This window comes from Rhineura floridana, chromosome 12 (assembly GCF_030035675.1).
Source record: "Rhineura floridana isolate rRhiFlo1 chromosome 12, rRhiFlo1.hap2, whole genome shotgun sequence".
Classification (NCBI taxonomy): domain Eukaryota; kingdom Metazoa; phylum Chordata; class Lepidosauria; order Squamata; family Rhineuridae; genus Rhineura; species Rhineura floridana.
This window is the reverse complement of record NC_084491.1, coordinates 23,409,911-23,428,269: the sequence shown is the minus strand read 5'-3', so window position 1 is coordinate 23,428,269 and position 18,359 is coordinate 23,409,911.

Sequence of the window (18,359 nt, the reverse complement as noted above, 5' to 3'; positions counted from 1 at the left end):
CAGACTGCTTTGATAGCTTCAGCTGTGAAGTGGTTTATAAATTTCAAAAATAAATAACTATGTGGCTCCTGCTGGAGATGATGTGTGATTTTCCCCCTTCATGCATCCGAGAAGGTATACCGCTGAATAAAATTCAGATCAAACCCACTTCAAGTCAGTTCTGTAGTAACATGTGGGGTGAATAGTGCTAGTCAATCATTTCTCCCTGTGTCAAACTCAACCAAAACCCACCTAGCATATATACTTGCTGCTCCAATCTCATTCTGTGAATTGGCCATCAGTATATTAAAAACCACCAGTCCCATCACAGAACATGCGGCTCCCTCTCCTCCTCAAATCCAAAATTCATGCATATGGTCTGAAGCTCACGTGGGAAGTGCCATACAAAAATTATGTGCACAAAATGGCACTTGTCAGTCAATAGGCACATGCTCTCTGGGGCAAGACACTTACTCCCTTAATTCTCTTAATGGTTTCATCTGTCTTCACAGTTTTAGTTATTAGGACATAAGCTTCACAGCCTGTTCTCAGCTGTTCCGCACTTGGAGATCCTTTCCTTTTCCAGAAGGTGTCAAAAAAAGCTGAAAGCCATAACTTGTGAGGTCTGGTGGCCTGATTTCTCTGTGTCAGATGTTAAAGATGACATCCAAGATGTTCCTTTTAGATGAAGCTGAATATCTTAGAGGCTGCTAGGGATGGGAAAGAAATTTGATTAAGTTTGCATTTAAAGCCTAATTTATCACATTCACACTTTCTGAAACACTTTCTGAAATGTGCAGCCACCCTTTGAAATTTGCACTTATTCAAATGTTGCAATGCAATTTTCCAACCAAATGCATATGAAAATATGTATAAAATGAATACATTAGTGAACACAGCATACAAAAATGCATTAGGGGAAAATATGTATAAAATGAACATATTGGTGAAAACAACATACACAATACATTATTTTAGGAGAAATTGCTTGCAAAATGCGTACATTGGTCAAAACTACATACAAAAATGTGTTTAGCAGGAGAATTTCATACAAAAATCCTGAAGAATTTTCATGAGTATTTTTTAATTTACAAAATTACAAATGGCTGCAGAAATGCGGAGAACTGAATTTAAGATTGGAAAAATTAGAAAATGAGAAGCAAAACTGACACTTCTTTCCATTCATAGAAGCTATCCAATCTATGCATGCTTAGTCAGAAGAAAATCCCACTGGGTGGTGTTCAAATAAAATTCTTCCACTAGCAGCACAATTTCAACAAGTGCATTCCTCTTTCTCATATCCCTGTGTGCACCCTATGGCATCTCTAAATCTGTTCCAGAGGATTGGGGGGGAGGGACCCAGAACCAATTTAGTGGGTGCGCAGGGGGAGGAGAGAGGAAGAATGTTCAATTGAGCAAGGGAAAATCTTTGCACTGGCAGAACATTAAGCTTAATGCTATGTTGAATACAACCCACTACAGTGATACTTCAGTTAACAAATCCTCCAGGAAAGAAACTCCTTTTAACAAAGTCTTTCTTGAGCGTGTCGGTTGGGGCGCACACTCTGACATAGACAGAATGTGGCACCTTGTTTACTAGATTGCAGCTGCTGCAGGCAACTCTCCCATGTGTGGCTGAAACGTCACTCCTTGCCTGTAGGTGCCTCTTCAGTAAACAGTGCTTCAAGTGCCCTGGAAGCACTGTTTACTACAGACATATCTGCTCAAGTGTAGGGGAGGATGGCAGAGAGAGAGAGAGAGAGGCCAAGCACAGAGTGGTAGTGGTGGCTGCACCTTGCCTGTCTGCTCAAACCTTTAGATTGCTATAGCAAGATAATACATGAGAAAAGAAAAAAAAAGGTGAGGTAGGCATCCCAGGATGAGTTTTGGAAGAAAAATCTGGAAGAAGGGTGTGCATGCAAGGCTTACCTGACTTAGTTGTTTCATTTCAGACATGTGTATTGTTAGTTTTGAATAAAAGCTTTACTGAAATATGTTGAAATGTTCTTCTTTTTTGTGGTGTAGGAACCTATCCCTGTTCTTTCCATGTTATTCCCGCATCAGGTACCAAAGTTTCTGTTAAAGGAGTAATGTTCAAGAACTCATGTACTTCATTAACTGATGTATTACTGTATATTCAATTAGTCTTTCTTTCAGATACGTGTCATAAACTTACATCCTTAGTTGTGATCAATCACCAGATCCAATTCATAATTGATCCGATTCATAATTAATCAATGTATAGAGACTATTTACCTGGATGGCTGAAAATTTTGTGGTTCTAGAGCACAAGAGTGGGGAACCTCAGGCCTGGAGTCCAAATATGCCCCTCCTCTATCTGGCCCTCAAACCCCTCTTCAGGCCACATTCCTCTCTCCAGAACCGCACCCCTCACTGGCCTTGCTTTGCACCTTCCTTGAGTGTTTTTGCATGGCTGGAATGTTCCTTGCTTGCCTGGATGGAGCATAGAGAAGTATCTGTAGAAATTAGCCTACTATAAATTGACATTTGTTGCTCCTTCTCTGGCATGTGGCCCCTGGAAAGTTGCCTAGAAGGGAATGAGGCCCTTGAGCTGAAAAAGCTTCCCCACTGAGTCATGTTCTTGGCCCATCTAACTCAGTACTGTCTATACAGTAAGAATTAATGTGATGCATCTCAAATTGGTCTCCCTTTGTCGATTTTGAAATCAGTCCACAGGCTTCTTCAATTTTCTACGAGATGACAGTCCTCTCCAGCCGTGTCTACCACTCCATTCCCGTGTATACAACATTTCATAAGTTTGTACTTAAGACCCAGCACTTTGATTTGCGGCCACCAACCCAACGCGAGGGAGAGACGTGTCTTCACACAACTAAAATATAAAATGGATACAAAAACTCAATGTATAAGACTTTTTCTAAGCCCCATGAATAGTTAGACACGCATTGTATAAAAAAGTGGAGCAACCAGTTGCAAAGCATTTTAACATCAAGGGTCACAGCCTGTTGGACTTTTCCATTACAGCGATAGAGATGCCAGCAGATCCAGCAGCATTGACTAAAAGGGAGAATTTTTGGATTTACTCTCTGGACACATTGGCACCACATGGCCTGAACCTGAAGGACAGTACCACCACTACTTAGCTTCTGCAGGTGAAGCCCCTCTGAGCATTCCATCCTCAAAGCTCTATAACTGCCACCTTGGTAACAGCATTTGTATGTTAGCAGCTGATGAAGACGGAAGCTGAAACGTTTTGTTAATACAATAAAACCCTCTGTTTGGTTAATCACAATTACGTTCATATGCTGGGGGAGGAACTGGCAATCCTATCCCATATATACGGTCTGCCTAGTAAACGTCGCAAGACGTCACCCTAAGAGTCAGAAACGACTCGCACTATAAGTGCGGGGACACCTTTACCTTTATATATATATGCCCTATTGTAGGGTAGAAGGGCAGGATAGAAATACTTTAAGTAAATAATAAATAAAATAAATATACTGACGGGCAGTGGGGTTTCAGACAGGTGACTTTCCCAGCCGTACTCAGAGATGCCTGGGATTGAACCTGGGACTTAGTACATGCAAAGCAGATGCCCTACCACAGAGCTCCACCTTGGTCAAACTTTGTGAATCAAACAAAAGCACTACTGGCCCAGGAATTCCTCTTGTGTTCCTTCCTGCACAGGAAGAGCTAAAAGCTAGCTTGGTGGGTGGAGCCATTCCTGGGACTTTAGTTATGCATCTCACCACAAGAGGCAGTGGTGAGCAGTTGCTAACTCTATTCAGTCACAACTAGGATTCTGAAGGAGCTGAATCCTGTGGCTGATGACATCTTTAGTTGCAGGGAATCCTGACATGCACAGCAGCCTGGTTTTAGAAACCCTGGAGAGCCACTGCCAGTCAGTGTAGACTATACTGAGCCAGATGAACCAATGGTCTCACTCAGTATAAGGCAGCTTCCCGTGTTCCTGTAAAATTATGCATAGTTTGGAAAAAGAGCACTGGAAGGGCACATTTAGCCTTCACCTTTCTCTATGCTGGCAAGCAAGAAGCAGCATCAGAATCCAAAAACACATTCCAATCAGGGAAAAGCTCTCAAGGATGGTGTACAGTAGGATCAGTGAGGGGTGTGGCCTGAGGAGAGGGTGTGTCTGAGGAGGAGAAACAGCCTGGGGAGAGTCTCAAGGGCCGGATAGAGAGGATTGGAGGGCCACATTTGGTCCCCGGGCTTGAGTTTTCCCAATCCTATTTGAAAACACTTTTATCCTGTCTTTGCAAGGCTTGACTAACAACCAACATTTTCAAAGTAAAATGCATGCTGAAATATGATGAAAGGGAGGAGAGAAATTTTATTTTATTCATGAAATTATATATAGGCTGCCTTGATAGTGTTTTTCTAAAAATGTAATTTTTACTGTTATAAATGTGCTTTGGATGGACATGTGGCGGGGAATGTGGCATAGAAACATTTTAAATAAATAAAAAATTCTTCACATGTCATAAACATGTAAACTAACAATGGCAGCAATGCAATTATTTAACAAGGACCAGCTAAAATAAATAAAAGAGCAAAACCTTACCCATTCTAAAATAACTCCAAAATCAGTCAATTACAAAAAGGTGGTCTGACATATATGGCTCTTAAAACCTCACTTACCTGACATTTGCACACTGATGTCATCCAGACCTTTTTAGGGAGGGAGTTCCATAGTCTGTGGGCAGCCACAAAAAAGGTACTGTGTCTCTTTCACAACACACAAATTACTGGCTCACATTTTCACTATAAATGATATCTGTCAATCCCATCATAAAACATACAGTATGTTCCAACTATTTACAAGGGCTGTCTCTACTTTCTGGGATATATTCTTGTTAAATCCTTGTTTTATCCATATTTTGCTTTAGAGAGGTATTTTGAAGGAGCTTTCCTTGGAAAAACTTTAACTGGCATCCACACATGTGCTCTAAAGTGGAACAGCTTCCCATTCCGCCCCAACCCCAGAAACTGCTGGGATCACTCTAAAAGCTCCCTCTGGTGCCCAGCAAATGTGCAGGCAGGCAGAAGTGCCAGCAGAGAAAAGCCCCCCAAATGGTCATTCTGCAGGCAAGGAGGGGTTGAGGTGGCCCAGGATCCTGAGCTGACCCTATTGTTGTCACATGATAGTTTTGGGTCTGAACTTGGCCCAAGTGCTGCACCATATTCAGGTTGACACAGCTATCTGCCTGCCCCACCATCACTACCTGCCACCCTGACCAGCATGCACGGCAGTGGGACTTACTCCTGAGCAGGCATGTATAGGCTTGCACTGTGGACATCTTATTAAGCTGCAGTCCTATATCCATATATCTGGGAGTAAGCCCATTGACCTCAATGTGACTTTATTTTGAATTGACATATACCGGATTGTGCTGTTAAACATTCTTAAGGTTACAACCAGCTCACTACTTCACTCAGTTCAGAAGCAGTACAGGACAGCCTATTGCAGAGGAAATGAATGCATCATCAAACATTTATTTAGGAGAAAAAAAACGGTGTGCATAGAACAGAAGGTGCTAATCTGCTTGTATTGAGCTGAACAGTTAGTGCTGAGCAGTTCTTTGGCTAATAGCAAACACACATATACAAAAAAGAAGATGTTGCTGGGAGAAGAAAAGAGGTGATTATTCTCTAGACAGAAAATTGTTGTTGTTTTTCCTGGGGAAAGGGGGTGATTCAGGGAGGGCTCCAGTTGATACGTGCACTTGTTGCTGAGAAATAAAGCATAGGGTGCTTCTCTCTATCTCTCCCCCCTTGCAATAAATCCACTTTGAAAACCAAAATATTTCACAGCACTTTGCACCCCAAATCCTGATCTGATCACAAATAGACTGGGCCGTGATTTGGACTCGTGAAGAATGTACAAGAGAAATGAGCATTGCTATGGAAATCTTTGTTCTGCCGCTGCTATTTTTGAGGAATGAAATCTGTTGTTCTACTAAAAGAAGCTGGGGGAAATTGCATGACCAAAGCTTACTGGAAGGATTAAAAGTTAAATCTGTTTTTTGGGTCTCATTTCCTTCTCTTCTGTTTTGACTACACGAGAAGTCTGAATAGATTTTCATGTTGCTCAGGTCCAGGGCAGGAAAGTTTGATATTTAATAGGAGAGAGGTGGGGGTTGCCTTGTAAAACCCTTGTGGTCCCCCAGCCAGGAAGGGCAGAGGACACTCCAATGAGGTCTGGGTTCAGTGTCAAAGGAGACACCTCTGGCACATTTCTCTCCCTGGCCAATTGACGTGAGGCTTGTAGAAAAGTTCATTTAGTGTGATCAATATCACTTTGCTTCATGCCTCAATCAAAAACTACTTTCCACAGTCAATAGCAATTAGACAGACAGACACAGAGGTATTGATATAGATGGAGCCAAAGATTTATACCTGGGTGTTTTCCTCACCAAATACCTGGCATGATGGCTGCTGATTGCAGGATATTGGATTAGCAAGGGGTCATTGAGGAAACAGCTGGTGGGGAAATCTCACACAACTCCATCCATATTTGACAGAAACCAAGAGGAGCGGCCCAGTTCTGCTGTCAAAGAGCAATGTTGGAAAACCGTCAGCATAAACTGAAGTGTAAAAGAGGACCATGTGGGGCACAAGCCTTTGCCTGGAAATTCAGAGCATCCTATGAACTATGCTGCATCACAGAGTGTTACCCACATTAAAATTAGGGATAGGTGAATCTGACTGTTCCAGTTTCTCTGTTTCTCATTTTTCCAGGCTTAAATTCAGTCCTCCATCTTTCCACATCAGTTTGTGGTTATTCCTTTTCTTATCAGTCCACATGAAAATTCATCAACATTTTAGCGTAAATTTCTCCTAACATACACATTTGTGTGCAGTTTTGCCTAATGTAGCATTCTTTGCAAAGGGCTTTCCCCTAATACAATGCATGCTGTATGTATTTTTTTATGAACGTTTGCATCTTCATGCACACTTTACCCTACTATATGCATTTTTGTAAACATTCTTTGGCTGGACAACTGCATCGCAAAATTTGAAGAGTTGCCAGTTTAGAAGGATGGCTATGTTTTGGTTCACATATTGTTTGGAAAAGTACAAATTATATAGGTTCACCTTTAAAAGTGAACTGTACTGAATTTCTCCCACATCCCCAAAATGAGGACAACACAGGGCACAACATATGAAAACAAAAAGATTCTGCTGGATCAGGGCAGTGGTCCATGAAGTCAAGCATCTTGTTCACACAGTGGCAACTCAGATGCCTCTGGGAAGCCCACAAGCAGGACCTGAGTGCAAGAGCACTCTCCCCTCTTGTGGTTTCCAGCAACTGGCATTCAGAAGCATGCTGCCTCTGACATTTTGCCTGGGAATTCAGAGCATCCTATGAATGAATGAATGAATGAATCTTTATTTTTACCCTGCCCTTTTTCCAAAACTGGAACTCAGGGTGGCTTACAAATAAAAACTACATGTAGGTAAAAAAACATACAAAAATATACAATTAAAATAGAATTAAACTATTTGCGACATTAACACCATGAAACATACACTTAAGATACTAAGACAATTTAAAACATTAAGAATAGGACCATAGAACAACACAACAGACCTTATGAGGCCCTATCTTAAACATCTTCTAGTCCAAAAGCCTGTCGGAATAAAAAAGTCTTTGCCTGCCGACGAAAGGATAGCAAGGAAGGGGCCATTTGTGCTTCTCTAGGAAGAGAGTTCCAGAACCTGGGGGCAGCCACTGAGAAGGCCCTATGAACTATCATCCTATGAACTATGCTGCGTCAGAAAGTGTTACCAACATTATAAATCCACAATTTTCCTGAATTACCTTAGCCCCCCTCCTCCAAAATATTAGGAGGGGGGTTGCACACAAATACAATTAAAAGAAAAACACAGGAGGCTTGCGGCACTTTAAAGATTAACTAACCGTTTGTCAAATCTTGTCATGAGATCTTGCATTTGCTGCTCTCGTTTACAGCAGCTCAGTCCAAAATAAACTGGTTAACGTGGGAAACATGTTTGTGTTTTCTTTGTTTTCAGATTTAATTTTTTTTGTAATGTCTTTCAATTGTACTATGCTCATTTGGATACCGCTCATTCCTTTTTCCCATTTCCTTTAGGAAGACAGCTGGTGAGGGGGAAACTCAACAAGTTCCCAATTGCCTCAATGGTCCTTGGCGAGGGCCGTGCCCCCACCAAGCCATTTTCAAGGCTCCATCCTTCATCCACTTCACATAAATGAATAGACACTCCAGACAAGTCCATTGACTTATATGAAGGGAAATAAAGGCTACTGTCTCGTAAACTACTCATAGGGAGAGACTACCCTGGGGCATGGGCTCCCCCACTGACACACCAGGTGGTTTCTCAAGTGTTGCCTTGCAGCAGCCCTGTGAGATACATTGAGAGGTGGTTACTGGCCTGTGAGCACCTAGTGAGCTTTGTGGGTCTCCCTGGTCCTAATCTTCCCCTCTAACCACTACACTACAATCAAGGAACCAGTGAAACAATATCTCATCTCTAGACAGACAGAGTTAAGCACAAATTATCAGCCAAAAGCAACCATAATAACAGTCTGCCTTCTCTAGCAAAGGCAGTGTGCCTCTGAATACCAGCTGCATGATGTAGAGCAAGCAGGTAGAGTAGTGCAGTGGCAAATTCAGAAGTGCAGGGTCCCTTCATTATAACCACAGCCATCACCACCCCCTTTTTGCTGCTGGGTTGAGAATGAGATCCTTGTTAATGCCTTCTCCCACAACACGTGTAATCCCTAGCAGCCGCTAAGCATCAAAGCGGAGAGTGTTAGCTACTGAGAAGAGTCTTCTCAGTGACTGACTCAGCTCCCTTCACTCTGATTGGCTCCAAACAGCAGGAAAGGGCAAGGAATCATGTTAGAAGATTCATCTTAGTGACTAACACACTTCCCTTTCATACTGATTGGTTCATAGGTTGCCGGAGACATGGGGACCCCGCAGGGACCCTGCTCCCCAAAAAGGAAGGGGTCTAAGACCCTCTGGGACCCTAGACAACTACACACCTGATAGAGAAAAGTTTTTCTCCCTCTCTCACAATACTAAACCTCATGGACATCCAACGAAGCTGAATGCTGGAAGTGTCAGGACAGACAAAGGAAAGTACTTCTCTGTACAACAGAGAATTAAACTGTGGAATGCACTAGCACAAGATATAATGGCAATTGTCAACTTGGACAGCTTTAAAAGAGGATTAGGCAGCTTCATGGAGGATAAGGCTATCAACAGGCACTAACCATGATGGCTATGTCCCCCCCCCGCCACTGCCAGATACAGCAAGCTTCTGAATAGCAGCTGCTGGAAATAGCAAGAGGGGACAGCGCTGTGGTGCTCAGGTCTTGCTCGCAGGCTTCCGACAGGAATCTAGCTGGAGAAGCCGAGAGAACTGAACCTGACAGCTCCTTCCATTCCTAGGTGCCAGTGTGCCTTCCAGTACTTTCGATGGCACCAGCCAACAGTCTCAGTAAATACCCCCTCAAAAATGCACAATGCCCGAGAGACTGTTTGCTCTTCCTGCTTGCGCTGGCTCAGTTTCTTGTAGACCAAACACCCTCCTTCCTTAAACATGCTCACATTTCACTGAAAAGCAGGATTGGACACCCACCTCCCCATTCATTCTGAACCAATGAGAGGCGCAAAGAGCTCCTCTTCAGTGGTCCTGCTTGTAGGCGCCTTATTCCCCATTGAGGAGGTGGCTGAGTGGTAGCATGTCCATATCATTTTGTGCTCCTGTTTCTTTGTCTGTTCTTTTGGATATGGCAACCTTGTCGTGACTGGCACCCAAGGCACTTCCTCAAATATTCAAATGTGCCTACAGGCTCAAAAAGGTTGTACAGTCATGCTATGCTACTTCTAGTATGAGGGACAATCTGCCTCTGAAGACCAGTTGCAGGGGAAGGGCTGTAGCTCAGTGGTAGAGTATCTGCTTTGCATGCAGAAGGTCCCAGGTTCAATCTCCAACATCTCCAGGTAAGGCTGAGAGAAATTCATGCCTCAAACCCTTGAAAGCCAGTGCAGACAATACTCAGCTACATGGACTGATGATCTGACCCAGTATAAGGCAGCTTTCTATGTTCCTGTTACCTATGAATGGGAGAGGCCTATTGTGCTCAGAGTGTCCTGCTTGTGAGCTAGTCATTTGGTTGTCCTTGGTGGGAGAAGAATGCTGGACTAGATAGACCTTTGGCAGGATCCAGCAGAGCTCCTCTCACGTTCTTCTGGGGTAAAAATAATCAATAAAATCAAAAGAGATGTAACAATAGTCACGGATCACTCTGTCAGAATCAGACTCAGGAAACATTGATGTGCTTTCTCTGTTATTTTTAAATGTGAAATTTAACTCTAGAATGGTACATAGATCAGACTACTGGTCTCTGGGTCTCTACAGGTCATTTCTAGGCATTGCTACTCAAGTGAAGATATTGTCACAACAATGTGACATCCCCCCCCCAGCCATTTAAGTAGACTCAGAGTGGGCTCACTACTTGTGCGGAAACTGTCTCCTAGATCAGGGCTGGGCTAGCAAACGGGCACTCCTATGGACAGGCTGGTGAGCAGGTTCCATCTGTTCATGCCTTCACAGCCAGCGGTGTGTACTTGGTGACTGGGAAGGAGATGTCTCAACCAGTTCTTCACCAGTTGCCTCCTCTGGTTGCAACTCCTGCCCTGGAAGTGGACTGACTTCTCCTGCCCCGAGAGTGGAGCAGGAGGTGGCCCTGGAGGAAGAGCAGGGTCATAAGGCATGGAGATGGGAAGCTCACCATCAGTCACCATCTCATTTATCGCAGGCAGTGCACTGGAGACAGGGGCTGTCACTGGCCAGTCTTCTCTGGTTTCCACCCCTCCTGTCTTAGACCACTGGGCTCTTCCCCTGGATCCCAGTCTTCTTCCTCCTCCTGCCCACTTGGCAAGGCGTTCTTGACAGGGCTCATGACAACAACCAGAAATATGCATCATTTCCAATGGGCAGCTGGAATCCTTCCTCTTGGTGTCGAATATGGCTAGTGTCCTCCCTGTCCCTGGCCCATTTTCCATTCCTGTTCAGCTTTACAAGAATTTTCCCTGACTGTGCCTTTGACAGCTGACATGAATGCTGACATATTGTTGAAGCCTCGGGAGATCTCCAAGGTGGGCATTCCATCCTTGTGATACCATTCATTTGGCCTGCACAAAATCGAGCCCTGCACACGATTTATCTATGCAACCATTGTTCTGGATCTGCTTCATTAACCCTCTTGCTTCTGACATAGCTTCTGTTTTTAACCTGGCTGGAAAAAAAGGAGCATAACTGAAAAAAAGAAATGGGAAACATATGGGAAATCTATAACGGGCAAATGGAAATGCTGAGAGAAGTGTAGCTGACTGGGGTGTAATGAAATGGCACCTCGTGCAGCTTCTGCTGACCTTTTAAAGAAACCAGCAGCAACCATTATGTGCCAGAGGCCTCCTTGTTGTGAGAAATGGATTCTCAAAACATGGGTTTACCATAGAATAGTCTCTTTTATCCCAGGCTCAGCTGCGCTCAGATCAACCCCCACCCTTCATGGTCCACAAAGACTCATGAGATACCACATTGGAATAAAGGTTATATTTATTAAAATATAACAACTTGGAGAACTACAGGAAAACGGACCCAATTAACTGAATTCAGAAAGTCTGTGCAGGTGAGGATTTTAACTAACTGGCACTGAAACATCCCTCCAGACCCATGGGCATGTGCTGCAACATCAGCTGTAGCTCCCCAGCAAAGGACAGGGAAGAAATCCCTCCCTCCTTGCTAAATGAGCTTTGGGTATGGACCCAACATAAGCACCCAGGCCCTGGGGCCAACAAACAAACAAATAAAAGGTGCCCTTAAGCCAATAATGCCTCAGTATACCTAATGATTTTTCTCCCCAGCTTCCTCATCTGCCCAGACTTGATACCCTGAAGGGTTAATCAACCATGTCACCCCCAAAAGCCCCACAGCATGAAGTAGGTGAAAAAGGAAGGATCCTTCAGCCAATTAAGGAATTAAGGGAGGGAGGGTAGGCACAGCAGAAATGCCAAGGAGGAAGGTTTGGGGGAGGAGCTGGCTTATAAGTCCTGTTCTAACCCACTTCCAATTGGCCAGTTGGCCACTATGCATCCCTCTCCTCAACCCCTGTCCTGGCTCCTGACCAGAGAAGCAGACTCAGGACTCAAAGACTGGGTTTGGCATAGAGTTTTATTCCAGAAGTTAGCACAGTAATGCAGCATCAAAACATACTAGGCATTAATCAGGACACAGAATATCAGCAGGTATAGCTAGGCTTGTGAAAGCAATGGAAAGTTGTCACAACAAAGCTTTCTCTCCAAGACACTCCAAATAAAAGGGAGGGGTCAGGTACTCTACTTGCACGAGCTAAATCTAGCACTTTCTAGTGTTTGAAGCAAGGTGGGGGCTTCTCCTTGGAAAAGAGGATGATTTCTCAAGTTGTAACTGTTTCTTTTCCCAACTGACTTTGGAGAGACTATCAGCTCTGACTCTATGAGAGATTCCCCTTCCTTATCTCTCTAGAATTGTCCAGCAGATTCATTAAGGCCTGGCTGATCAACAAATAAGTCTGTGCTAGGTGCCAGCGATGAAGGATGACTACATTCCTTACTCTCCATTGCAGGGAGGGAGAGTGCTGATGCCTCTTTCAGCAGAAACACTAAGAGGACCACTGGGCACAGGGCTGACAGTGGTTTCAGGAAACCTTTCCTCTGTGGTCTCACCAGCCCTTTCTTCAACATCTGCACCCCCCTCCCCATTCTCCCAATCCAGCCCAATGTTCTCCATTGGGCACATGACAATCCCCTCCCTTCCAGAGACAACGTCTTGAGTCTTCATTGTAGAGGGGAGATCAGGAACTCCTGCACTTTTAAATACAAAGTAATAACAGTAGAGGGTCAGTGCAAGACTTTGGGTCTGGGGGAAGTCAGATTTACTTCTACCATCTACTATATTTTCTCAATTAAAACACAGTGGTGGCTGGGGCCCATTGGGACTGGTAGGATGGAAGGCTGAAAGGCCGAGGGGTAGGTGGAGCCAAAGCCAATGACAGGCAGAGCCAACTAATCCTAGTTTTTTTCTCTTCCCTGCTGAGTTTTACAAAGACAATGCTGAGAGTAAGAGGAAGCTGACAGCCAGTGCCACTCCCTGGGCTGATTGTAAGGAAGAAGGCAGGCAGGCAGGCAGGTGAGGGCTTGGTGAGGACCAGAGCTTGGAAAAGTTACTTTTTGGAACTACAAGTCCCATCAGCCCCAGCCAGCATGGCCACTGGATTGGACTGATGGGAGTTGTAGTTCAAAAAAGTAACTTTTCCAGGCTCTGGTGAGGACAGACTGAAGTTGGTGGGATAGCGTCTCATTTCCCTAATGGACCAGCCTCTATTAAAGTATGTTTCCTTCTGCCAGGGAAATATCAACTTTGAATTTTAATGAGGAAAATGGAATGGGGGACAGGGTTAGACCTTCAAGCCTCTTGGGCTCAATATAATTCTTCATGGGCATTATTAACATTTAAAGGAACCATGGAAGATGTTAAATGGATCACTAATCTCCACATAGGAATGGAGAAGAATTATGGTCTGCCTATTTAAAGCAAACTGGCCTAATTTGGACTTATACATAAACCAGAATGCATTTAACAAACAGATCGTGTAATTCTCTGAATTTCATGGTGCAGTTTAGATTTAGAAATGCATAGAAAAATGTGTACTTTATGGGGAAAAGTCACACAAAATGTGTATTGTAGGGAAGGGCACATACAAAAACATGTACAAATTAAACATATTTTTTCTCTGTGCGTGCAGAAAATAGGACAGAACAGGATGATGGTATGTAAGTGAAACTGTCAGAGAATGGCAAGGGGATGATCTATCCATCCCTAATCACACATCATGCATCGTTCAATGAGCTGAAGTCTCCAGTGAAGTCTTTCCTCATTAATCTGAAAATAAATGAAGAATGAAGGAGGTTCTTAATTCTTTCAAGTCAGAGGATACTTATTTTGAGATGTTTGCTACAGTTTTTCAAAGCTCCATCATAGAACCCCATTTCCTACCATCACCCCAAGGTGAGAATCTTTCTGTTTTCTCCTCGAACTGTACACCCAGCAAGAGACACGCTTGTCTGGGTGTTGTGAAGTTCTCCCTTGCAATGTTCTTCGATGCCACATTAATTCTTCTTCTTTAGAAGCATTGTTCCATTTGTGTGTATGCAGAAAGAGACAGGTATAGTGAGTTAATTAAATCCTCTCTCATCAGCATCATGATGAAATCTTAATGCCGCTGTCTGACAGTCAACACATCTGTAAGATACCCCTCTATTAAGAGGCTGAAGGGTTGAAATGGCCTGTTTGTTTATTTGATTGCATGGCAGACCTGGGAATTTGGAAAGGATTAGAAAGGTATACTGCCAGAACTTAAGGGGTCATTCTTGGTTTAGCTCCAGTGATTTTTTTCAGGTAGGATTCAAGTATGATTAAGGTCCCATTGTCTACAGACTCCTTTATTTGTCTCTGCATTCCCTGTAGAACTCATTTATCACTGCTCATTGTACAAGGAATTCAGGGCACCTTTTGCAAACAGGAGGACAGGAAGCTAAATAAAGGATATTATTTATTTCCTCATTCTTTCATTTGGAATTTAGTTCATTTTGCCTCTGAAAGCTTGAGATGGATAGCTCCATTTTAAAATGACTAAATCATTATATAGGCTGTTAGACTATTAAGAGAATCTCTTCATTGCTCACCTCTGTTCAAATGAAAAGTCTTGCATAACTTCTAGGAAAATTATTCTAGGGCAGAGCTGAATGGTCAAGAGCCAAGCAGCAGGGATTCAAGATATCAGAACAGTCTTCCCCAACCTGGTGCCCTCCAGATGTTTTGGACCACAACAATTCCCAACAGCTCCAGTCAGCATTGCCAATTGTTGGGAATGATATAGTCCACAATGTTTGGAGAGAGCAACAGTTTGAGGGAGGCTGTTTTAGTACATCGTGGCAGTAATCATATGGTGTGGTGGTTGTCTGTAGACTCTGAGTATGCACTGAAGCTCAGTCCTTGTGCTTGTGAAGTTCAGGCCAGGCCCTGGGAAGCTCCCAGAAGGCCCTGCTGGCTGAACTTTGAAGATGTTTCTCCAGCAAAGGACCAGAGTTATATCAAAGCTGACAAGGCCTTCCCTTCCCATGACTCCACCCCTTGGGAGTAGGCTTACCATCATTTTGTCATTTCAAAAAGAGTATGTTTGGCTTCGATAAGTGAAAAGTAAGAGTATGCTGTTGCACCATCTCAAAAAGAGTACATGTACTCTTAAAAGAGTACGGTTGGTAACCCTACCTTGGAGAGTTGTTTGCAACCCTTCAAGGGACTATTAAGTTATTTAGTAGTTACATGCTCCTGTGTGGCTATGATGCTACACGGGGGGAATCACTCCAAAGACTGAAAATGATGGGAGAGCCATATCCTCGGGGCCTGGATAGGTTAGAAAGGATGTGTGCCTAAGGCTCCTCCAAACTGGGGTGTTTGTGAGTCCTCTGAATCCTCCTCAGAGCAATGCTGGGACCCAGATGTCGGGGGCCAGAAGTCATCATGGCTTCTGGCTGTCCATTCTTCTCTTAGGCGATTATGTGTTAAGAATGGTTGAAGACTCAGAGCTTGGAAAAGTTACTTTTTTGAACTACAACTCCCATCAGCCCAATTCAGTGGCCATGCTGGCTGGGGCTGATGAGAGTTGTAGTTCAAAAAAGGAACTTTTCCAAGCTCTGGTTGAAGTAATGATGACTCCTCTGGCAGCATCTGATGAAATGGACTAACACAAAAAAAAATGTATGCCATTAGAAAATGGCTTAGGCTTTAAGGTGCCACAAGATTATTTCCTTTGATGGCTGTAACAGACTAATTTGGCTACCCCTCTTGAAGTTATCAGAAGGCTGATTAATATTTCCTCAGTGAGAGCTAATGGTTAAGAGACATTTGGGGATTTCTGTGTGTTTGAATGAGAAACCCATCAGAGCTTGGGGAAGGTGACAGCCCAGGGGCGGAAGCAGGCATGCTGAGTGAGGTTACATCCACACCATATTTTTAAAACACATGTAATTCACATTTAAAGCACATGTCTTCCCCCAAGAATCTCAGGGACTGTAGTTTACCCCTCAGAGAGCTACAATTCCCAGCACCCTTAACAAACTACAGTTCCCATGATTTCGGGGGGAAGCCAAGTGCATTAAATGTGCTCTAAATGTATGGTGTAGATCTGACGTGTGTGTGTGTATGTGTGTGTGTGAGAGAGAGAGAGAGAGAGAAGAGTTGCAATTTAGAAGAGTCAGAGAAGGAGAGAAAGAAATGGCTAAGGCTTGAAGGTACCTTGTGAGGTGTGAGATGACTGAAGCTGAAGGCACTTTTCGAGTTCAGGACTCTACGGATCTGGTTTGGGATAATGGATCTGCTACCTTGTAAGAGTGCTTCCTGTTTGCCTCCATTCATAAAGCCAATACTACAGAGTCAGATGCCTTAAGACTCCACTGTTCTCTCACAAAAACAAATCCAGATTCTGGGTAATGCTGCCCCTGGAACCTCTTGCTGTCCCTATAAGTGGCATTTGTGCCACAGTATGATGATTCCAAAGGCATTTGCCTGAACACATGAAGATCAAAAGTGGGGATAGGGGAATGCAGCAAGCCCTGCCCTCACATCCACATGCCTGTAGCTTCCTCTCAGACCTTCATGCATTGAGCACAAAGGTCTGAAGGGGGCCTCAATGCACATTCAGCTGAATGTGCTTAGAAATCCCCATGTGACCAGGAACCATCAGCATGTACAATATGTCTGAGGAGCCCACTCATGCAGAGACATTGAGGTCAGGGCTTGCATGCATGCCTCCCCTACTCTACTTTTTTTTTTTTAATCCATTACATTTTCAGTTAAGTGCCAGAAGGGGGCTCATGACACATAAGACTGTGTCTGCAAAAAGTACCATTTACCGAAACTAAACCGCTTTACATGAGAGACACAAATATAAGCAAAAGAGCACACAGTTATAATCTGGCCTTCAGATTCATTTTTTTTTAAGTGAGATATACCTGTGTGTTTGTCACTCCATTGCAGGATGTCAACAGCTGGCAAGGAGATAGCAGGAAATATTGAATGTTTTATTAATGTGTGACTAGTTGTTCATTTGCTAAGGGTTTATAAATGAACCTTCAATTATTCAGAAGTCAGATACCTGTTTTTACACACACACACACACACACACACAGAGGAGGAAAAGAAGTGCACAAATCTCAAAAAGTCACACATGAAGTAGGCATTAAATAATTCACATCCACTTATTGCATATCCCAGCTGAGTTAATTTTTAAAGGCAATGGTTAAGCTAGAGACAATTGAATTAAGCTTTCCTAGCTGCCGTCATTCCAAAAGAGGTTAAAGTAAGTGTGTTTCCCTCAATTGCATGAAATATGGTGAGGAATCTGTTTCTTTTGCTCCAAGGGACAGGTAGAGTTTGTTAGAAGGCAGGGGTGGGGGACCATAGGCCCAAGGACCACAAGTGGCCCATGATGCCTTTGTATCCAACCTGTGGCCTGCCCTCCTTGGCTCCACCCCTGTACAGCAATTAGGCTTAAAAAAACATGCATTAGAATTAAAATAAGCTTTTTCTTAAGCTTAATTGCCATAGCAGGAGTGATTTGGGGGTGGGAAGGAAAGAATCAACCTTTAAGGTGCTAGAGAGACAGAACTTTTTTAAAATAAGCGATGCAGACTAAGGGCACAATCCAACTGCTATTTACACTGGGCAGAGGTGAGCTGGATATGGTGGACCTCTGGCTGAGCCAGATGGATCCTGGCTCAGCCAGGCTGTGTTGGGCTACACCATCATAAGCTCCTCATCCCAGCTAGCTCAGCTGGAGGTCTGCCAGGGAAGCCCAGCTTAGCGTAAGGGGAGCTGGCAGAAGCCGGCAGAAGGCCTGCAAAAGGGACATTCTGGGGGCATGTCAGAGGAGAGTCGAAGGGGAGGCGACTTATGCAATATCCAGGTCCTGTTTAGCTCCCTCCCGTCACCCTCTGTCGCTGCAGCCAGTATGCCCGGAAAATGGGTGGCGGAAGGAGACATGTATCTTCTTTCCTTCCGCACAGCGTGCCAGTGCAGCCAGCATCCTCTCCTGCATGAGGGCTCCAAGCAGCAGCTGGATGTGGCGTCCCCTTCTGCCAGCTCCGCCTCTGCTGGCTTCATTCCCACCAGCTTCCAACAAGTTGGATTGCTCTGTAATGCAGTTTGAATGAGAAAAGAGTCAGGTTCCAGCTCTAAACATTTTTAGAGGGGAATCCACCACATTCTACATGCATATGCTG